The following is a 24,049-nucleotide window of genomic DNA, read 5'->3' on the forward strand; positions in this document are numbered from 1 at the left end:
TTGTCTTGCATTCATTTACATTCTCAGGTGTGAGCCACCATTTTAAAAGACTTTGCAAGGTCAAATGCCTTGTCCACAATTAGACTCTCTCGTTAGTTTGGCATATAACCTAATACAGAACAAAATTCTCAATTAATATTTGCTTCAGGGTTGGCTCACAATACGAAGACAGTCAATACAGCCAAACTCGCTGCCTTCTCTCCTCCTCTAAAAGCAGAGCCAACCTTCTCCAAGAGGCAACAAAGGATACACTCTGATTGGCTGCGTAGGGTTCTGACAAGGTCCGGTCTCTCATCTATGCACATGCGCAGATTGAGCCCTACTGAACCCGGTGGCCCAGGCGCGCTTACGTAGAGCGTGCGCGTTGACGCATGAGCGTGCGCTCGGTAGTACCCAGGGGAACATGGCGGCTGCTCCTTTGGACGAGAGGGATTGAGAGGTGCGGAGGTAGGAGGTCGACAGGAGGGACACACCCGGCAGTGAACCGGAGCACTTCGCTCTTCATTCACTAAGAGCTCTGCTCCGTGCCAGAAGGTGAGTGCGGCGGTGCTACAGGACATCTCGCCGGCAGCAGGCGAGGGCACTTTCCGCCATTTTCAAGTTCGGCCGTTGCGTGCTTTGGAGGCCTGGCGGGGAGCTTGGGAACAGGTAGGAAGAGGAGGGGAAAGCGACGTCGGGAGGATTGTTTAAGGAAGGTTGGAGCCTTTGGGGAGGTGGTTGGCGGCTTGTTGTAGGCCAGGAAAACAAGGCATGATAGGACTTCGGCCCTCACTGGCGACTGGTGGCGACTAGACGTAGGCCGCGGATAGGAGGTGAAGTTTGGAGGAGGGAAGCGGGTTAAACTGAGATTTGGGGCGGTAGTGCAGGGGGTTGTGCTTAGGGTTGAACAGAGTGTGGCTGTGTATGATTGGTTTAAGCCTTACACTTTAAGGAGTCACGGGAAGTTAATGCAAAAATCTCAGAGAGCAGAAGGTTTAACCTCGATATTATCGTGGTTTGTAATCGCTGTTAGTAACAAGAATAAGTACACAGCTTGACAAGTAAGATCCCTGCTCTTTTGGAGTAGTTATATTATTATTTTGTTTCTCTTAAATCATGTTCCCTGCAAGAGTCCCATTAATAACTCCCTCCACAGTTCCGATTTTAGGTCGCCTCTGGCAAATAGTTATTTAGGCTCTTAGAAAGCATTCTTTAAAAAAAAAAAAAGGAAAAAATGTTGATACATGGTTGTAACCCATGCGGATGGTGGCCCATCCGGAGAAAGAAGTAGGCAGGTCAATAGGGAATTCCATAATTGATATGTGTAAATCAAATCAGAAAGGTAGGATTACTTGTAGAAAGCCTATTAAAAATGTTTGGGAGTAATTTTTGCACAGAAAAAAAAAACCTTAGGAACTCTGAAAGACATTAGAGTGAACAAAAGCCTATGTTAAAAGGAATACCTCTTGTGAGCACTGAGTCAACTAATGCACAATTTATTTTTTGCCTGTTAATGTGCAGTGGTAGATCTATTTAATTCAAACAAAGCTTTTAGGTGAAACCGGTTGTTTCCCTAGTAGCATTCTGTCTGCCCCCCCCCCCGTCTTACTTGCACTTAACACTGATCTTTTATCATACTTTATCGCTTTTTAATTGGACTGCTTGCCTAGAAGGTAAAGATACTGTATGGATTTGCATTTTGTACTGAGGCTTGAAGTTCTGTATTTAGCCTATTTTCTTGGAAAAATTTATTTTTGCATTCTTGTGGGAAGGATTTTGGTAGAAAGTTGGATTTACATCACACTGCTTTAGGAAAAAATAAATCCTTATTTATGATGTTGTTGGCTTACCTTGCATTCTTTGGCAGAAATTATTAAAAGGACAGATTTTGCCATTGCAATTTTAACTTGCTCTAAGGCTTTAATTACACTTAAACATTTTTTAAAAAGATTTTTATTTATTTTCAGAGAGAGGGGGAAGGGGGGAGAAAGAGGGAGAGAAACATCAATGTGTAGTTGTTTCTTGAGTGCCCACTACTGGGAACATGGTCCACAAACCAGGCATGTTCCCTGACTGGGAATCAAACAGGCGACCCTTTGGTTTGTGCGTTGGCACTCAATCCACTGAGCCACACCGTACAGGGCTAATTACACTTCTTAAAGCCACTTCGGGTGCTTTTTTGAACTCTCTTTGCTAAGTATTAATAATAAGTACATACACTTTTTCACATTACTTTGGGAAAAACATGTCGCCTATTGCTGAAGTTTGAACTGTTTCATATTTAAGAATAAGAAAACAAGATTACAGTAAAGCTTTATAACTACTACAAATACGTTGACCAAGGTATTAATGAAAGCTATTTTCTTACCAGGGTATTCTCATAATTCTTTTGAGGTCACTTAGGAAAAGATTAAGACTTAGTGTTTTTAAAGTAGTATTAATAAGTTGGAACCTGCAGATTAGAAATCTTCATTATCAAAGTATTTAATTAAATACTTTGTCAGAAACTTACCAGTTGTTTAAGCATTACAGATTTGTTGTTTAAGATTCCAAAGTGTCCTAGTTTTCTGCCAAACATTATTCCAGGATTTTGTGTTGAAACTTTTGCTTATAAAAGATGTTAATTTTTTTTCCTTTGCTGTGGTGAGTTTCTCTGTTGTTGTAATGTGTTTGACCAAGTAAGTCAACTGATTGGTTTTTTTTTTTTAAGATTTTTATTTTTTTGCTTTTAGAGAGAGGGGAAGGGAGGGAGAGAAAGAAGGAGAGAAACAGCAGTATGCAAGATACATCAATTAGTTTCCTCATGCATGCTGGCAGCTGGGGGCCTGGCCCACAACCCAGAAATGTGCCCTGACTGGGAATTGAACCAGAGACCCTTTGGCTTGCAGGTGGGCTCTCAGTCTACTGAGCCATACCACTCAGGGTTGATCATAGTTTTAATACTTAAAAGTATTTTGTCACGCGGGCCTGGGAACCAGACAATCACAGTTCGATTCCCAGTCAGGGCACATGCCCAGGTTGCAGGCAGGTTCCCTGCAGGCCAGTTCCCAGCAGGGGATGCACAAACACAACCATACATTAATGTTTCTCTCCCACTCTCCTTCCCTTCTCCTCTAAAGATAAATAAATAAAATCTTTAAAAAAAAAAAAGTATTTCGTCTTTTGTCTTTGACAGAGATACAGGTTCAAAACTTTGTGATGGAACACTCTCTCTTTTGTAACATTTCTTTTCCCCTTGCAAAGATTTACATTAGTCCTAGACACAATCCTTTAAGTATTTTGGAAAATTTTACCGAAATTTCTCTCATCTTTTCTGGACGATAAACATTTTAATATTTTCTGGTAGAGTGACTAACTTCATAATGTTTGTGTTGTACCTTATATTCATAATTTGAGGGGTTATGAATTTCCAGGTCTGGGTAGTGTCGGAAAGGGCATGAATTTCAGCAGCAGGCAAAACTGGGTTTGAATGCCAGGCTCACCACTACCCAGCTTTATTTATACTGGGTCAGTTAATTAAACTTCTTTTTTAAAAAATATATTTTATTGATTATGCCATTACAATTGTCTTATTCCCTCCCTTCATTCCCCTTCACACGACTCCCCCACCATTCACCCCCCGTTTCGTTTATGTTCATGTGTCACAAGTTCTATAGATTCTATATTTCCCATACTATTCTTACCCTGCCCCCTGTCTGTTTTCTACCTACCGTCTATGCTACTTATTCTCTGTACCTTCTCCTCCCTTCTCCTCTTCCCACTCCCCTGTTGCTAACCTTCCATGTGATTTCCATTTCTGTGGTTCTGCTCCTGATCTAGCTGTCCTCTTAGTTTGCTTTTGTTTTAGGTGTGGTTGTTAATAACTGTGAGTTTGCTGTCCTTTCACTGTTCATATTTTTGATCATCTTTTTCTTTTTTTATTTATTTTTATATTTTTAAATTAAAAAAATTTTTTATTGATTATGCTGTTACAGTTGTTCTATTCCCCCCTTCATTCCCCTCCACCCTACCCCCCTCCCCCACCATTCCCCCCTTTAGTTTATGAGCACGTGTCTCAAGTCCTTTAGATTCTGTATTTCCCATGCTATTCTTGCCCCCCCCATCCATTCTCTATCTACTGTTTATGCTACTTATTTTCTGTACCTTCTCCCCCCTTCTCCTCCTCCCACTCCCCTCTTGCTAACCCTCCTTGAGATCTTCATTTCTATGTTTCCACTCCTGATCTAGCTGTCCTTTTAGTTTGCTTTTTTTTTAGGCGTGGTTGTTAATAACTGTGAGTTTGTTGTCCTTTCACTGTTCATGTTTCTTTAACTTCTTTTTCTTCGATAAGTCCCTTTAACATTTCATATAATAAGGGCTTGGTGATGATGAACTCCTTGAATTTGATCTTATCTGAGAAGCACTTTATCTGTCCTTCCATTCTAAATGATAGCTTTGCTGGATAGAGCAATCTTGGTTGTAGGTCTTTGGATTTCATGACTTGGAATACCTCTTTCCAGCCCCTTCTTGCCTGTAAGGTCTCTTTTGAGAAATCAGCTGACAGTCTGATGGGAACTCCTTTGTAGGTGACTGTCCCCTTATCTCTTGCTGCTTCTAGGATTCTCTCCTTCATTTTAACATTGGCTAATGTAATTATGATGTGCCTTGGTGTGTTTCTTCTTGGGTCCAACTTCTTTGGGAGACTCTGAGCTTCCTGGACTTCCTGGAAGTCTATTTCCCTTGCCAGATTGGGGAAGTTCTTCTTTATTATTTGTTCAAATAAGTTTTCTACTTGTTGCTCCTCCTCTTCCCCTTCTGGTACCTCTATAATTTGAATGTTGGAACATCTAAAGATGTCCTGGAGGTTCCTAAGCCTCTCCTCATTTTTCTGAATTCTTGTTTCTTCATTCTTTTCTGATTGGATGTTTCTTCCTTCCATGATTTGAGTCCCAATTTCCTTTCCATCACTATTGGTTTCCTGTGTATTTCCCTTCATTTCAATTAGTTTAGCCATCATCTGTTCCTCTAATTTGTGACCAAAATCAACCAGTTCTGTGAGCATCCTGATCACCAGTGTTTTGAACTGTGCATCTGATAGGTTGGCTATCTCTTGGTAGCTTAGAATTATAGGCTCTGGGGCTTTGAGCTGTTTCTTGAGCCATAATGTTTTGGTCTGTTCGCACCTGTTATGTATGAGGGGCAGAGCCTTAGGTGTTCACCAGGGTGGGGTGACCCAGTTGCTGGGTTGTGACACTGCATGTGGGGGCAGGGTCAGAGAGGGGGCAGTGGCGTTTGTTCTGCTCTCTCTCGGATTTCGGTCCCCTCTGCTGCTTCCTACAAGCAAACTGGGCCCTTCTGGTGGCGGCTCCCGGGTGTGTGGGCCTGTGCACCCTCCAGGACCCTGTGGGTCTCTCCAACAAACTCTGTGAGTCTGGGAGCCTCTCCTGGCACCTCGACCCCGAAAGTTTCCAATTGGTGCTTTCAGGCTCTAATTCCCGTTGCTGGGGCCCTAGTCTGAGCGGTCTGTCTCACTGTTTGCTCCTTTGCCTGGTTTATCTGCGCGGGAATGTGTGATTGAGGTCAGACAGCTGCCTTGCGCCCTCACTGGCTCTGCCCATTGCCACCCCATACCTGGGATCTGCCAACTGCCGCCTGCGCTCCTGGGTTGGTCTGGCTGATCTTTCCTGCCCAACCCCGCTCCACCAGCCGCTGACTACACCCCTCTTACCTGTCTGGCTGAATGGTTCGTTGTTGTCGGACTTCCATACAGTTCCATTTTCTGTGTTTTGGTTGCATTTTTGTTACTAAAACTTTGTTGTCTTTAAACTTGGTTGTGAGAGGAGGCACAGTGTTTTCACCTACTCCTCCATCTTGGCCAAAAGTCTGATTAAACTTCTGAATTTTAGTTTTGTTTTATATAAAAATGTTAACTATAATATCTCAAAAGTGAGAAGTGTCTAATATGTAGTAAGCATGAGTAAATTTTGATATTTTCATTTAGTGATAAGAATTTAATTGCTGATGTAATTTTCAGTGTTTTAAATTGAGGTATAATTGACATGTGACATTAGTTTTAGGTGTACGACATAATGGGTTTTTTGTATTTCCATATACATTAATTTTTTTTTGTATTTCCATGTACATTAATTTTTCATTTTTTTCAATTACAGTTAATGTAGAAAGTTATATTAGTTTCAGGTGTACAACCCAGCAATGAGTCATTAAATGTACCTTATGAAGAAGTCATCCTGATAAATCTAGTACCTATCTGACACTATACATAATTATAACAATGTTATTAACTATATTACTATGCTGTGCTTTATGTCCCCGTGACTATTCCCTAACTACCAATTTGTACAAGGTCTGTCTGGAAGGTATCCAGCCATGTAGTGTGGAATAAAAGAGACATTTGTTGAAGAAGATCCAAGATACAAGAAACATTGTGCATAGGATGATGACGCCTCAGTCCCCTTCAAAATGGACACCTTGAGACCTCACACAGTTTTCCCAACAGCCTCAGCTGCTCGGTCATATTTTCCTGAATCTCACCGCTGGTCTTAAATCTCTTTCCTTTCAAAGGTAATTTTAGTTTTGAGAAAAGCCAGAAGTTACAGGGCACCAAATCTGGGCTGTGGAGGGCTGAGTCACCTGGCTGACTTGATGTTTCATCAAAAAATTCTGCACAAGGCTCATGCATAGGTGAGCACATCATCATGCTGTATCTGCCAATCACCAGTTGCCCCTGGCTGCAGCCGTTTTCATCCTATTGCATCTCTTAACTGACACAAAGAACATTGAGGTAGTACTCCTTATTAATTGTTTGGTCTGGATGGACGTATTCATAAAGGACAACACCTTCACAATAAAAAAACGCAGTTAACAGAGTCTTGATCTTGCTCCAACTTTGCCTGGTCTTTTTTGGGCCTGGAGAACCAGCAACTTCCATTGGGACAACTGGGCCTTTGTTTCTGGATCATAGTCATAGACCTACAATTCATCTCAAGTTACCACCTTCTTGAGGTAATGTGGTTCATTGGTAGCAGTTTAAATCAAGTCATGAGCAACTGCGGCACAATGTTCATTCTACAAGATGCTCATTCTGCTCTTGTAGCGGAAGCCATGGAATGAATTTTGTCACAAAACATTTCCTGCCAGGGTCCTGCGTCAAAATCTCAGTAGTTTTTGGAATATCCAGATCGGCTTCTAGTTCTTGCATTTGTGAGTTGCTGATCTTTGTTGATCACATGCCATACATGTTCAATGTTCTGAGGTGTACTGCTTGTTGCAAGCTTTCCAGAAGGTGGATTACTTTCAACAGAGTCTCGACCATCTTTGAAGCATTCATGCCACACTTTTATTTGTGCTGCACTCATTTCATTGTCCCCCAAAGCCTTCTGAATCATCCAAATAGTTTCTATGGAGGAATGTTAAAGCTTAGTGCAAAATTTAATGCAGATTTGTTGCTGTACTTGCTCAGTCATTTTGAATGTGATTGCCATGCAGTACACAGGCTCACTCAACAGCATCTACTATCTCCGCTGACTAGTACAGTGAAGTTGTCATTGTTTATGCATGAGCATTCCAGTCCATTCTCCTTGGCTGCTGGGTTACATCGATGTCACACAAACCATTCTTGTTATGTTAACAATGGCTGGACTTTTTCCAGAAAGACTTTATGCTTAATCCCTTCACCTTTTTTATTCAGCCTACAATCTCCCTCCCATCTGGTGACCATCATTGATAAAGTGGTTACTTTATCTATGACTTTGTTTTATCAGGTCTGCTTATTTTTTCACATTTCACACATAAGTGAAATCATATGGCATTTGTCTTTCCTTATTTCACTCAATACACTCTCTCTTAGATCATCCATATTGGTGCAGAAGACAAGATTTCATTCTTTTTTATGGCTGAGTCATATTTCATTGTATATGTGCACTACTTAATTATCCATTCATGTATTGATGGATACTTAGGTTGCTTCCATAACTTGGCTATTTTAAATAATGCCTCAGTGAACATAGTCTTTTCAATTTATTGTTTTGGAGTTTTTCAGAAAAATAACCTGAAGTGGAATGGCTGGGTCCTTCTTTGTCTCTTTTTTTAAAAAAATTTTTAAAATAGATTATGCCATTACATTTGTTCTATTCCCCCTCCATTCCCCTCCACCCTGCACACCCCTCCCCCACCATTCCCCCCTTTAGTTTATGAACACGTGTCTCAAGTTCTTTAGATTCTGTATTTCCCATACTATTCTTACCCTCCCCCCTATTTATTTCCTACCTACCGTCTATGCTACTTATTTTTCTGTACCTTCTCCCACCTTCTCCTTCTCTCACTCCCCTGTTGCTAACCCTCCATGTGATCTTCATTTCTATGGTTCACTCCTGATCTTGCTGTCCTCTTAATTTGCTTTTGTTTTAGGTGTGGTTGTTGATAACTGTGAGTTTGCTGTCCTTTCACTGTTCATCTTTTTAATGTTCTTTTTCTTAGGTAAGTCCCTTTAACATTTCATATAATAAGGATTTGGTGATGATGAATTCCTTGAATTTGATCTTATCTGAGAAGCACTTTATCTGCCCTTCCATTCTAAATGAACGCTTTGCTGGATAGAGCAATCTTGGATGTAGGTCTTTTGATTTCATGACTTGGAATACTTCTTTCCAGCCCCTTCTTGCCTGGAAGATCTCTTTTGAGAAATCAGCTGACAGTCTGATGGGAACTCCTTTGTAGGTGACTGTCCCCTTATCTCTGGCTGCTTCTAGGATTTTCTCCTTCATTTCAATCTTGGCTAATGTAATGATGTGCCTTGGTGTGTTCCTTCTTGGGTACACCTTCTTTGGGACTCTCTGAGCTTCCTGGATTTCCTGGAAGTCTATTTTCTTTGCCAGATTGGGGAAGTTCTCTTTTATTATTTGTTCAAATAAGTTTTCCACTTGCTCTTTCTCCTCCCCTTCTGGTACCCCTGTAATTCAGATGTTGGAACGTTTAAAGATGTCCTGGAGGTTCCTAAGCCTCTCCTCATTTTTTTGAATTCTTGTTTCTTCATCCTTTTCTGTTTGGTCATTTTTTTCCTCTTTCTGATCCACTCCTTTGATTTGAGTCCCAGTTTCCTTTCCATTACTATTGGTTTCCTGTGCATTTCGATTAGTTTAGCCTTCATATGTTCCTCTAATTTGTGACTAAAGTCAAACCAGTTCTGTGAGCATCCTGGTCATCAGTGTTTTGAACTGTGGATCTGAAAGTTTTGCTATTTGTTGCTTAGATTTATCGGCTCTGGGGCTCTGAGTTGTTCTTGAGCCATGTTTTTATCTGTTTGTGCCTGTTACGTATGAGGAGCGGAGCCTTAGTTGTTTACCAGGGCGGGGCCATCCAGGTGGCTGGTTTGTGATGCTGTATGTGGGGGCGGGGTCAGAGAGGGAGCAATGGAGGTCTTCTCTGCTGGCCAAGTCTGCCTCACCACCGCCCCTGCCTGTTTATCTGAGCGGAAATGTGCAAGCCCGTCGCCCTTAGCCGTGTGGTCTCAGTGCTTGCCTCTTCACTGGTTTATCTGCACGCAAATGTGCGACCGCAGCCAGCCAGCCGAGCTTCCTCCCTGTGTCCGCCTGTAGCTAGCACGCACCTGGGATCCACGCTTTTGACTGCCTGCGCACCACCCCAGTCGGGGATCTTTTTGGCCAACCCCCCTCCGCTGCTGGCTTTGCCCCTCTCACCGTTTTAGCTTAGCATTGCATTGTTTTCGGTCCCCGTATTGTCAATTTTCTGTGTGGTTTGGTTGTGTTTATTGTTGTTAAAACTTTGTTGTTTTTAGATTTGGTTGTGCGAGGACACACAACCAAACACAAGGTGTTTCCACCTACGCCTTCATCTTGGCGGAAGTCCCCCCCTTCTTTGTCTCTTATTGTAGCCTTTGTTTAAAGTGTTTTGTTTGATGTAAGTATTGGTACCTCAGCTTTTTTTGTTTCCACTTCCACAAAATACCTTTCCATCCCTTCACTTTTTTATCTTTTATTTTTTATTTTTTAATATTTTGATTGATTATGCTGTTACAGTTTTCCCAATTTCCCTCCTCTATCCCTTCTCCATCCTGCCCCCTCCAACCCTTCAGCATTCCCCTCCCTGCTTAGTCCACGTCCATGGATTGTATATATAAGTTCTTTGAGTCCTCTGTTTCCCATACCATTTTTTATCTTTCCCTGTATACCTTGTGCCTATTAATCATGCTGCTTCTTCCCTGTACCTTCCCCCTCCCCACTGAAATCCCTCCATGTCCATTTCTCTGATTCTGTTCCCATTCTGGTTGTTTGCTTAGTTTTTGTTTCCATTGTTTTTCTTTTAGGTTCAGTTTTTGATAGTTATGAGTTTGTTGTCATTTTATTGTTCGTAGTTTTGATCTTTTTCTTAGATAAGTCCCCTTGACATTTCATACAATAATGGCTTGGTGATGATGAACTCCTTTAACTTGACCTTATCTGGGAAGCACTTCATCTGCCCTTCCGTTCCAAATGAAAGCTTTGCTGGATAAGAGTAATCTTGGATGTAGGTCCTTGTCTTTCATGACTTCAAATACTTCTTTCCAGCCTTTTCTTGCCTATAAGGTTTCTTTTGAGAAATCAGCTGATAGTCTAATGGGAACTCCTCCGTAGGTAACTCTTTCCTTTTCTCTTTCAGCTTTTAAGATTCTTTCCTTCTGTTTAATCTTGGGTAACTTAATGATATGTCCCTTGGTGTTTTACTCTTTGGGTCCAACTTCCTTGGAACTCTCTGGGCTTCCTGGACTTCCTGGAAGTCTATTTCCTTTGCCAGATTGAGGAAGTTTTTCTTCGTTATTTGTTCAAATAAGTTTTCAATTTCTTGCAGTCATTTTTCTCTTTCTGGCACCCCTATAGTTCGGATATTGGAACGTTTCAGGTTGTCTCAGAGGTTTGTAAGAGTCTCCTCACTTTTTTGAATTCTTGTTTTTTCATGCTGTTAGAGTCAATGTTTATTTTTTTTCTTTTCGTTCCAAATTGTTGCTTTGAGTCCTGGTTTCCTTCCTGTTAACTGTTGGTTCCCTGAACATTCTGATTTATTTCACTTTTGGTATTCTTCATTTGTCTTTTCATTTTCAGCCAAGCTCAATCAGATCTGGGAGTGTTTTCATTACCAGGGCTTTAAATTCTCCACCAGATAGGTTGGTGATCTCCTCTTGGCTTAGCTCTCTGAGGCTGTACTCTGTTCTTTCATTTGGGCCATATTTCTTTGTCTTGGTGCAGCTGATAGGTTGTAAGGGGGCGGGACCTAAGGTATTCACCCAGGCAGGGTAACCCTAGCTGCATTGTGGTGCTGCCTGTGGGGGCGGGGCCAGAGAAGGAATGGTGCAGCTCTCCTGCTCATCTCTAGTGCACTTTTCTTTTTTTAAAAATTATTTTGTTGTTGTTCAATTACAGTGTCTAGTGTACTTTTCAATGGACTCCTGGACTCTCCTGTGAGACTGGGAACTTCTCCTACCATGGCAACCCCAGCTGTAGCCCACAGGCACCTCTGAGTCCTCTCAAGTCAGCCCAGCCTCCAATTTCTGCATGTTGTAGCAGTTTTTCTGAGTCAGCTTGCCAGTCTGCCACTTACTGGTCTGGTTGTTCTGGTTGATTTTTTTTAATCCCTTGGTTGTTGGAGTTCCATGCAGTTTGAATTTCTGGTGCTTACATTGTTTATGATTTCAGACTGGTTGTTGTCCTCCTTTTGGTTGTGTGAGGAAACAAAGGATCTCTACCTACACCTCCATCTTGGCAGGAACTTCCATCCCTTCACTTTTTGCCTGTGTCTTTCCATCCTAAGGGAATCTCTGTAGACAGCATATGTAAGGTTCTCGTTTTGTTTAGACAGTGGCTTTTGATTGTAGCATTTAATCCATTTGCACTTAATTGTTGATAGATATGCATTAATTGCCATTTCTTTATTTCTATTTTTGATCTTTTTTCCTCTTCTTAAAGAAGACCCTTTAACATTTCTTGTAACACTGGTTTGGTGGTAATGAACTCCTTTAGCTTTTTCTTGTCTGGGAAGCTCTTTACCTGTCCTTTGATTCTAAAATGATTGCCTCGCTGGGTAGAATAATAGTGCTTGTAGATCCTCTCATTTCATCACTTTGATTATTTTGTGTCAATCCCTTCTGGCCTGCAAAGTTTGTATTGAGCAGTTAGCTGACAGTCTTCAGGAGCTTCTTTGCAGGTAAAGTACTTCTTTTCTCTTGTTGCTTTTAAGATTGTCTTTGTCTTTGACACTGAATATTTTAATTATTTCTGCACATCATCATCAACATTTGATTTTATTGTTTTGGATAGTAGCCATTGTAGTGGATGTGAGGTGGTAAATACACCTCATTGTTGGTTTCCATTTGAATGTCTCTGCTGTTGAAGAATTTTGAGCATCTTTTCATACTCACATTTGCCATTTGTCATCTTTGGAGAAAAGTATATTCAAGTCACTTTGTAAGGTATATAATTGTCTAATCTTGTACACCTGAAACTAATGTATGTCAACTGTAATTGAAAAATAAAAGTATCAAGGTTTTTCTGTTATAAATATGTATGTTTGATGGGTGAAGGGTGACGGAGGGTGGAGATGGTATTGTACACCACAGTTGGTATAGGTTTGGAGGCTGGACACCACAGAGAGAGACAGTCAGTCTGCTCAGCAGGGCAGGCTGAGCAGCATTCTAGAGCCTTTAACACCTTGTTGGTAGGTGTGCTGGTAGGGGTCTTGTACATGGCTTCCTTGGCCGAGGTCCTGGGTGGTATGGGCATTGGCACCTGGCCTCAGCTAACATCATTCAGGCAGGGCATTGTAGGCAAACTCAGGCTGCTGAGTGCTCGTCAGAGTGGTAATATTTCAGCTGCATCTGTTCGACTTGCATTTGTCTCAGTTGCTGCACCAGCTACTAGAATGCTTGGGGTTTTGTTGCACAGCATCAAGCCATTCTGGTTGCTGGGGTAAGGTGGGAATGGTGCAGTAGGCATAGCTCACCATGAGAAGAGCGACTTGTGGAAATGCAGCATGTCTTTGATGAAGTTTAGATGCAGCTACTGGCACTTACTTTGGCAACAGAGTATTTAGTCCTTGAGGGTTGTCTTCATGAGCTGGTAATAGACTACTTGAAGAGGTTTTCAGCAGGGCCCTTGTGGTCAGAGGAGTCAGTGATGATAATGTCAAAGCCGTCCTTGTTCTGTTTCACGATCTCAAAACGTGGAGCGTCAGCTTTGACCTGGAGCCATGGCCAATAGGAACTTCTTAGAGACTTGAATGACATCCTCATCAGTCTTGCACTGGACCATAGACTCCACAGAGGAATGCTTTACCACCTTCAACCTTTCTAGGACACTCTCTGTGTCCCCACCCCTGATGATCAGCACTGTGTGTGGGTTGGGTGGCTGCAGAGTGGCAGGTTGGCTGTCATCCCCTGGTAGGAGAACTCATCCTTTTCTATGCACTGATGACTTGCTCCAACACCAGCATGTTGCCATGACTCTTACTGCAGGAAAAAAAGATATTCTAGTACCAGTCTGGTACTGGTACCTGGTACTCCTGGTATCCAGGCTTCACTTTTCACGGAAGTTACCCTCCTGGAACCAGCCCTCCTGGATGGCAGCAGGGCTGGAGTCCATGGCTGGCATGCTGGTGGCTGGTGCTGCGTGTGGACCCTGGACTTAGGAACCTGGACTCAGGCCACACCAAGCCACAACACAACTTGACCAGCTCTGCCCACTGCAGTGATGTAATCTAACCCTCCTAGAGGGCCTGAAATATAAGATTATTGGAAAAAATAAAAGTAAAATATAATGTAAATCCTAAAAAAATGAAAGAAACTTTGGAAATTTTATCTAGTCTATGTGTATATTGAAGTTACAGAATTATTTTACTTATAGAGAATGTTAAATATTGATCCTTTAATTTGAAGATAAACAGGATTGAGGAGATTAAATTTGTTCTTAGTTACACAGTTATGGCAGAATTCAGGTCACCTGTATACAAGTTTAGTACTCTTTAAAAAGAAAACAGAAAAGGAAATCTAGAACATTTCATAGTACAACTTGAAAGGGATTTTTTGTTCTTTGTCTTTGGGAGAAAGCTAAAATTATGACAGTTAAATAGCTAGTAAAGTCTAAGTCAGGAAAGTTTTCCATCAGGAGTTAAGTGGTCACATTATTTTGTGAATTATCAATGAGGACTTTTGTGTATTTTTGTTTTAGTAACCTAATGATTTTCAGCCTTTAAATCTGCCTTTAAATCATGGGATTTCGCTTACCATTTCTTGGTAGATTTTGCACACACACCTGTGTGTAACCCAGTGTCTCCCTCATGTGTTTCATGTACTCAAGTTGTAGATGATACTGTTAGGGAGTTGTCTTTTTTAACCCAAAATTTCTACCCACAATGCTTGATTCCAACTATTTTTTTAAATATCAAATTTGGGCCCAGAATAGACATTTGCAGTTCTGTTTGACCATGTCCATAATATTACAGTTAATAGCATTACTTTTGTGGGGGAGGGTGTTTAAGATGACAAATTTATTCTCATAGTTCTAAAGGCCAGGAATCTGAAATCCAGGTGTGGTTAGAGTTGATTGCTTCTGGAGGTTCGGAGGAAAAAGCCATTCCATGCCTCTCTCTTCCCTAGCTTCTGGTGACTGCAAGCAGGCTTTCCTTGGCTTGTTTGTAGGTATATTGCTCCAATCTGCCTTTCTCTTCACATGGTTACCTTTGTTGGGTGTTTATCAGTAGCATTACTTTAATAAGTTATGTTATTTTTATTCACTTATTCATGTACTATATGTATAGGTAAACAAATAAAGGCACAAGAAGATTTGTGGTGATCTGTCTCCTTTCTGTGGCTATCCTCTAGTCCCTTTTCATCTATTCAGTAGGTACCATTGTTATCAGTTTGGAGATAGTTTGGGCTACATACAGCAAACTAATGTTTGAGCATAGGACAATTTATCTTCCTAAAATACAAATTTTATAATCTGCATTTCTGGAATGATTGATTCATCATTGCCTACAACAGTGTTTTTTTACTTTTTGGACCCCATGTCCCTGCTTTCTTGCTCCCCAAAATGTAAATATCCTTATTAGAATTCTACATATGACTGCAAGGTAGGGGGTGTCATTGAATTCCTTTTACCCATTTATGTATCTGTAGATTTCATTTAAGGCTTCTTGCTGTATTTGGTAGATTTAAACTCTTTAGCATGGCTGAGTTGGCCTAACAGGAATTTCTATTCCCTCTTCACCCCACCCTGCTCATGAACCACTTAAAAAAAAAAAACAAAACTCTTTTTGTGGCTTAGCATAAGTTCTACAAGTTTCATCCATGTGGCATGTATTAAAATTTCCTTTTTGAAGTTGAATGATACTGAATACACTACACTTTTTTATCCATTTATTTGTTTATGAACATTTGGGTTGTTTTTCATCTTTTAGCTATTGTGTGAATAATGTTGCTGTGAGTATGGGTTTACAAATATTTGTTAGTGCACTTGCTTTCAATTCTTTGGGTACATACCCAGAATCCCATAGCATTTTGTACATACTTTTATAGTCCTTTACCCTGTTATGTTATAAATATTTTTGTGTCTGAAGATTCTCAGCAAGGCATATGGTGGGGAAGCTTATGAAATTGATAATGAAATTGAATTAATGATTTAATAACCTTACCCTTCCAAAACAGAAAGCACCAGGCCCACATGGGTCATTGGTGAATTCTACCAGTTTAGAAAGATATTATACCAATTCTTTACCATCTTTTCCAGAAAATAGAAGTAGAAAGAATACTTCCTGATTCATATTTGAAACCTAATACTAAACCAAACAAAGATGTTATAGAAGGAAAACTATAGATCAGTATCTCTGGAACATAAACACAGAAATCTTCAACAAAATACTAGCAAATCTAATGCAACAATGAATAAAAAGAATTACATGTACAGTGATCAAGTGGGATTTATTCCAGTTATACCAGTCTGGTTCAGCATTCAATAATGAATTGATGTAATCTATCACAATCAACAGGCTTAAGAAGAAAAATCATATTATTAAATCAATCATTGTAAAAGAACATTTGACAGAATTCAATATCTGTTCATGATAAAAATGCTCAGCAAACTGAGGCATAGAAGGGAACTCCCTAAGTTCATATAGAATATCGACAAAACCCTCAGAGCCCTGGCTGGTGTGACTCAGTGGATTGAGCATCAGCCTGCGCAAACCAGGAGGGGCCTCAATTTGATGCCCAGTCAGGGGATATGCCTGGGTTGTGGGTGGTCTCCCCAGCTGGGTGTGCAAGAGGCAGCCAGTCAGTGTTTTTCTTTCTCTCTCTCTTCCCTTCTCCTCTCCCTGAAAATAAATACATAAAATCTTTTAAAAAATACAACTCACAGCTAATGCCATACTTAATAGTAAGGAACTAGATGCTGAAGTCAGGGACAAGGCTGAGATGTTCATACTCACCACTCCTTCTCAGCATTGTCCTGAAAGATCTAGCTAATGCAATAAGATGAGGAAAGGAAGTTAAAAGGTATACACATTAATAAAGAAGATCTAAAGTTGTCTTTATTCACAGAAGCCGTGATTGTCTATGTAGACCATCTTAAGAATCAAAAAAAACTCTTAATAAGTGATTATAGCAAGGTTTCAGGGTACAAGATAAATACACAAAAGTCAACTGCTTTCTTATATAGCCAGAATGAACAGTTAGAATTTGGAATTAAAAACTGCTATATTCTACATTTCCACCCAAAAATGTATTTAAGTATAAATTCCCCCCAAAATGTACAAAATCTATGGTAGGTAGACTATAGAATTTTAAGGAGAGAAATCAAAGATCTAAATAAATGGAAAAATATTTCATGTTCATGGAAAGAAAGGTTCAGTATTGTCAAGATGTGAGTTTTCCCTGACTTAATCTGTAGATTTAACATGATCCCAGTGAAAATCCCACCAAGTTATTTTGTGGATCCTGATAAACAAAATTTCTTTTAATCAGATAATTATTATCACTGTCTTCTAAATGAATGGTTGCTGGAAAAGAGTAGTCACATAATTCTAAGGTATTACCCTAAGGTATCAAACATTTTGGGCATACAGAAAAGTTGAAAGAGGTTAATACCATATACTTGCCTCCTAAATTCAACATTTGTCCTAATTTTGCTGTTATTCTCTCTCTCTCTTGGTTTGCCATGGCTGCCATAACAAAATACCACAAATTGAGTGGCTTAGACAATAGATATTTATTGTCTTGCAATTATAGAGGTTAGGTGTCCAAGATCAAGATGTTAGCAGGGCTATGTTTCTTCAGAAGGTGCTAGGGAAAGATCGGTCCCCAGGCCTCTATTCTGGTTTCAGATAACTTCTTGGCTTGTGTTAGCATAGGTCCAATCTTTTTTTCCTCCCAAATTAAAAGAGAAAGTTTATGTGGAAAGTTATAAAGGTAGTAGAAGTGAGCCAGCTATGCTGTGTGTAGGCTCAGGAAACAAGTTACAGAAGCAAAAGAAGGGCTCCCGGAGTTGAGGAAAGGCAAGGATAACGTGCCTGACAGGAAGAAGTGGAGGACCAGAAATGTAGGTATGCTCCTGGAGAGTGCCAGCAAAGTTCCAGTCTTAATTACATATGTCCAAAATTTTCCTTTTTTAAAAAAAAATAAGGACACCAGTCATACTGAATTTTAGGCCTGTCCTACCTCAGTATAATGACATTATGTCTCTACATACATACATATTACATACATAAGAAGTCTGTCCATGACAGTGTTTCAACATGCAACATTATTGTGCAGTATCACATCAAAGCCATAGTTCCATACTATTGTGTAATAGCTGGTCCATATTCAAATGGTCTTTGATAGCTGGATTTTTCAAACCAGGATCTAATTAAGGTTCAGATGTTCTCTCTGATTGTCTCCTTGATCTTTTTAACTAGACCAGTCTTCCTGATTTTTGTTATGTTTAATACATATACTTTTTTTTTTTAAAGACTTGTTCACAGAGCCCTGACTGGTGTGGCTCAGTGGGTTGGATGTCCACCCACAAAGCAGAAGTTCACTGTTTAGATTCCTGGTCAGGGCACATGCCTGGGTTGTGGCCAGGTCCGCAGTTGGCAGTGTGGGAGAGGTAACTGACCAGTGTTTCTTTTGCACATTAATGTTTATCTGTCTTCCTCTCTAAAAGTAAATAAACCTTTAAAAAAAAAAAAAGACTTGCTCACAGGAAGTTATCTCAATTACAAATCAAACCTCTGTGATCTACCAACCTAATTTAGGACTAGTTGAAACCACTACTTGCTTTCTCTGTCCAGGAGTCCTAATACGGAAAGCATGACTCTTGGACAGCTAAGAGAGTTGTTATATTAATTGTCTCTGTTATAGTTGTCTTAGAGAATGAATTGCATATCTTTGTTAATCTTAAGCTTTATCCTCCCACCTTAAAATGTTTCTTTTGTATGTGTAACATTTTGTATTTTAAGTTACACTGTCCTAAAAAATATCTTTTCAGTTTGGTGAAACTTCTCTTAGCTCATTCCCTGTGATACAAAAACAAAAATTATTGTTCTGTGAGCAAGTACTGTTTGCTGGACCTTTTTTTCTGTATGGTTACTATTTTCCTTTGTAATTAATAAGTATTTTGAGGACATACCTTGAAACTAAGTAAATATATGTTGCTTCTCAATTTTTTGCTCACTAATTTTAGCAGCCATTGGTGGAGCCTGTGTGCATCAAGTGTTACTGGGTGTTCCAATGGTGATTTTCTGATAGCATAAGATGCCTATTTGCAAAATCTGCAACCACTGTTAATATAATGAGAGTGGTCTATGGAACATCGATGTAACCCTGCAGCCAAGGAGAGTGGACTGGAATGCTCATGTGTGAACAGTGACAACTTCACTGTAATCGTCAGTGGGGGTGGTAGATGCTGTTGAGTGATCGTGTGTATTGTGTGACTGTTGCCCTCATAGTGACCAAGAGAGTAGAGCAATGAATCTGCATCAGGTTTAGTGTTAAACTTGAATATTCCTCCAAGCAAACTATTTGGGTAATTCAGAAGGCTGCAGTTATGGGCAACTGGTGATTGGCAGATTCATTGTGACAGCATGCTTGCTCATGTATCATATCTTGTGCACAGTTTGTTGATAAAACATTAAATCACCCAGGTGATTTAGTACCCCTAAAACCAGATTTGGTGCCCTGCAACTTCTGGCTCTTACAAAACTAAAATGACCTTTGAAAGGGAAAAGATTTCAGACCATAGATGAAATTCAGGAAAATACAACAGGGCAACTGATGGCAAGTGGGAGAACTGTGTGAGGTCCCATGGTGCCTACTTTGAAGGGGACTGAGGAGTCATTGTCCTATGTTTCTTTTATCTTGTATCTTCTTCAGTAAGTGCCTGTTTTCCTATTACATGGCTGGATACTTTCTGGACAGACCTCATATTTTAACATATATCACAATTTTCATGTGGGCCAGGTGTATGCAAATTATTGGGAATGTAGAGATTAAAACATTCAGTTCTTGCTTACAAGGAATTTATAGTTTAGGCAAAAAGATGTAGTTTTTACCACTCTAATATATGCTTTTTTAGGATTATACATAGTATACTTTGTGAGTGTAAAGACTGCTGAATAAATTGAGTATAATAAATGAGCATAAATTTACAAAAATAATTGAGAGCATTGGTATAGAAATAGACCAACAAAGGTTTTGAAAGTACAGTCATGTGCTGCTTAATGATAGGGATATGTCCTGAGAAATGTGTTAAACAATTTCACTGTTCCGTGGAATCATGGAGTACACTTACACAAACTTAGATGGTATAGCTACTGTACATCTAGGCTGTAATGGTACAGTCCGTTTCTCCTGGGCTACAAACCTGTGCAGCATGTTACTACACAAAACAATACGAGGTTAAATCAAGCACAAGAGAAAATGATGCAATCAAGAGACACTGTAAACACAAGATAATGTGAGTCTGCCTTTGGAGTAACATGGCATACTGTTTTACAGCAAACTTTTAAAAATAAGTTGAAAGAGTACACTAACAATAAAAAGTATAGTAGAGTAAATCAGTAACGTTGTTCATTATTATCAAGTATGTGCTGTATGTAATTGTGCTGTACATTTATATGACTGGCAGTGGACTGGGCTTTCTTACACCAGCATCACCATAAACTGGTGAGTAATGCATTGTACTACAGTGTTACAATGGCTATAGCATCGCTAGGTGATAGGAATTTTTCAGCTCCATTATCGTCTTACTGGATCACCATCTTTTATGTAGCCCATTGTTTATTGAAATGCTTTGTGGCACATTATTTGGCAAAGCTAGAGATTTGAGAAGAACATTTTTTAAAAAGTAAAACACCACTCCTACCTCTTTATAAAAGTAAATCATATCTGTGGACAACTTGGGAAAGCCTAAGGTATAAAGGAAATGGCAAGATTTTATCATAATTCCATACTCTGTTGTCTTTATGTGTTTATTCCCATTTTTTGACTTTTGCCTGAAAATATACAGTTCTTTTAAAATAATTGTAAATTTTATTTTACAGTCTAATTTTTCTGCATAGTTTCAGATCGGGTAAATTTGTTTAAAATATTTCAAACAAATTTTAATAGTAATATAACTTATTTAGCTATTTTTCTGATTGCCTATGCCTTTGAACTGTTTTTTTGTGTGTGTGTGTAAGACAGATTTACAGATTTATTTTTAAATACCAAAGTTTTAAAAAGATTTATTTATTTAGTTTTAGACAGAAAGGAAGGGAGGGAGAAAGGGAAAGAGAAACATCAATGTATGGTTGCCTCTCACGTGCCCTCTATCAGGGACTTGGCCTGCAACCTAGGCATGTGCACTAACTGGGAATCAAACTCACAACCCATTGGTTTGCAGGCTGCTGCTCAATCCACTGAGCTACATTAGCCAGGGCAAGACATGGGTACACTTCATGGGTCTCTGTTAAATCATAGAATGCTTTTTCTGAAATTTACAAATTTATAAAGAAAGGTACTTTCTGGAAATAACTTCCAGTTTGTAATATGATTTAAAAATAGCAGTAGTTTTCTTGAATGTCAAATAGAAGATTATAAGTCATAATCATTATGTGCTTTACAAATGGTAACTATTGGGTAATAATAATAGTCCTTAATACTGGTCCTTCATTTTAAAGATGAGATGGAGCGAAGACCCAGAGTGTCAAAAATTTCTCCAAGGTAGGGAAGGAGGAGCCTTTACAGAGAGCCCTAGCTTCCCAAGTTCACTGTTCTTTGCACTCTGATGATACTGTGTCCAATCCCTCCAATGCTTAGGGGCTCTTTTGAGGAGTTATGGATAGCATTAGGGTGGTAGTATAACTTTGCTGTGTATCTTGAATTTACTTTTTAGATGTGACTTTAAGAAGGGGTTCTGATGTTGAAGGAAATTTAAAATGAGAGACTGAGAATAGCCTTGCATTGTGTGTACCATCCAGTTTTATTGTTCTTCTTGTGGATAGTTAGTGCTGCCAACCCCAAGTGATCCTTATTACTCATGGTAGTTATGTTCTTTAAAGTTACTGCAAACACTGAACTAGCAAATACTCAATTGTTGTTCCAAGGGTGAACACAGGGTTAGATAACTGGGAGCCTCTGATGACCATATTTGCCTCAGCCAATCAAAACATAACTGTTTTTTGTGTGTTTCTGTTTAAAGAGACCTTATTTAATGTGTATTATTGATTAACTTTGAACTCAGTGGCTAATAGCAGTAGTTACAGCTCATGCCTGAACTAATAATGCCTGAACCAGGCCTTTTTAACCATATGGTTTTCATAAGGCACTCCAAAGCCGCCTTGTGCTTAGGAACAGAAGACAGCACTTTAGCACATATGGGTGCCATTTTAAGCAGCAGAATCATCAGTAAAAAGCACAGACATGTCAAGAACATGACACTCAATAGCCTGCAAAAGGATACTTGTTTACAGTATGAAAGAGGAAACAAGAAGGCAGGGCACCACCTGATTAAGCCTTAGCTGGGAATGAGCTCTGGGAGATTGAAATTTTTTGCTGCTCTGTGCATGTCTACAAATTAACACCAAAGACTGCAAATATTGATTTTGGGGCTACAAATCAAATTTAGTGAGTAGACAAATTAGCAAATGTGGAATCTTTGAATAAGGAGGATCCATTGTTCGAGCACAGGGAAACAGTGTTTTTCTTATTAAGGGACTTTTTTTTATTATTGTTAACTCTAGGAATATAATACATATACTTTTAAATCAGAGTTCAAACAACTAAAAATGTAGGGAAGTTTTTTTCCCTGAATCTGCTCATATGGAAGGTAAAAGACCTAAATATAGATTTATTTCCAAAGCAAGATACGTAAGAGGTAGAAAGAGGGTGCACCTAGGGAGTGGGAATAAAATTGGTTAACAACATGGGAAAAAAAAGTATTCAACCTTACTAATAATCAAGGTTAAAACTATAGAAACAGCCAAGTAAAAATGATTTTTTTAAACCTGAAGTAGCAAAGATTATTTGACTTCAGTAATTCCTCTTGTAATAGATTAAGTGGTTCTGAGGAAAAAGCATTGTGCACAAAGATGAGTGCAATTTGAATTTTAGTAGTGTGTATTTTAAAACAATTCCTATGTCCAACAGTGGGACATTTAAGTAAATCATGTTATACTTAGTGGAACATCTAGGAAGTTGTTTAAAAAATTTTGCAGTTTTTTTTCCAGGGTTTTTAATATGGAAGACTTTAAAGCTGTAGTTATTAGGGCGTGAAAGTAAAACTTTACATGTAGTCCACAATTGCAAATCGTTAACTAATTGTGGCAAATTTTCTTCTTCCCTTTTCCCTTTATGTTCTCAAACTCTTCCCTAGGTATTCTATCATAACTGTGTGTTGTTTTCATAGTGGGCAAGTTCTTTAAAACATGCAAATTATGAATAGGCAATACAAATTCGGCTCACAGTATATATAATATGTGATTGTAAATGTCCATAGTAATGTAACACTGAGGTAAAACAGGATTTTGAAGTGCCTTCTAATAGTCCTTAGAAAGTAAATTATGTACAGCACAGGTGGCAAACACAAGGCCTGTGTGCCAAATCCTTCCCTCCACCTTGTTTTATCCAGCCTGGCACCTTGTTTCTACCCAGTGGCAGTGCTGAGCTTCTTGCCCCTAGTTAAGGAGTAGTTAAGTTTATACAGTCCTAAAATTACATTCGGTCCTTTGAAGGCAACCTTGAGGCTGATGTAGCCCCTGGTGAAAATAAGTTTGACACCCCTGATGTGTAGCATGCTTTTCTCTTATTCATTCAGTTTTTCTGAACTCTGAAAGATGCAGACTGCTAAAATCCTTAGTATTTATTATCTGTAGGAATAAAGAGATTTTCTTAAATAACTATAAGGTTATTGCATAAGACAATTAGCAATGATTAATATAATGTTAATATCTGTGCTATTTATATAATGTAACAAGGTAGATTGTACTTACCAAGCTTAATTGAACTGTATAAATTCAATAAATTTGTAACTTGTTTTGCACTAATCTTAAAAATTGAGGTATAATTGACATATAACATCAAGTGTACAACATAATGACTTGGTGTTTGTAAACATTGTCAGATGATCACTAGAATAAGTCTAGTTTACATCAGTTATCTTACATAGTTAAAAAGTTTTTTCTTGTGATGAGAATGTTTAAGATCCTCTCTCTTAGGAACTTTAAATGCACAGTAGAGTATTACTAACTATAGACATTGTGTTGTACATTATATCCCCATGACTTATTTATCTTATAACTAGAAGTTTATACCTTTTAAATTCCCTTTACTCATGTCCCCCACACCTCCCCCTACACCCCTGCTCTGTGCCTCTGTATCAATGAGTTTGTGTGTGTGGTTTTTAAAAAGATTTTACTTATTTACTTGGGAGGAAGAAAAAGAGGAGAAAAAGCAGTGTGCGAGAGATACATAATCAGTTGCCTTTTGCACGTGCATGTGCTCTGACTGGGATTGAACTGGAAACCTTTAAGTTTTCAGGCCATCACTTAGTCCACTGAGCCACAGTAGCCAGGG

The 24,049-nt window shown here is 39.3% G+C and overlaps 1 protein-coding gene and 1 pseudogene across 10 annotated transcripts in view; one reads left to right on the top strand and one right to left on the bottom strand.

Annotated features, from left to right (window-relative positions):
* Positions 1-369: 369 nt before the first annotated feature.
* WDR33 (WD repeat domain 33) overlaps positions 370-24,049 on the top strand; it is a 104,482-nt gene continuing 80,802 nt past the window's right edge. For 9 of the 10 annotated variants that reach the window (XM_037125639.2, XM_037125643.2, XM_037125642.2 and 6 more), the window contains exon 1: positions 370-534. The gene's annotated coding sequence lies outside the window, so the exon portion shown is untranslated. Of the gene's footprint in view, positions 535-558; positions 649-24,049 lie in introns of those variants that run through there. The other variant, XM_037125640.2, reaches the window with a different exon arrangement.
* LOC119034539 (spermidine synthase-like) lies at positions 12,797-13,613 on the bottom strand (annotated as a pseudogene).

Source organism: Artibeus jamaicensis, unplaced genomic scaffold (assembly GCF_021234435.1).
Source record: "Artibeus jamaicensis isolate MK-2021 breed Jamaican fruit bat unplaced genomic scaffold, CSHL_Jam_final contig_469, whole genome shotgun sequence".
In the NCBI taxonomy this organism is placed as follows: domain Eukaryota; kingdom Metazoa; phylum Chordata; class Mammalia; order Chiroptera; family Phyllostomidae; genus Artibeus; species Artibeus jamaicensis.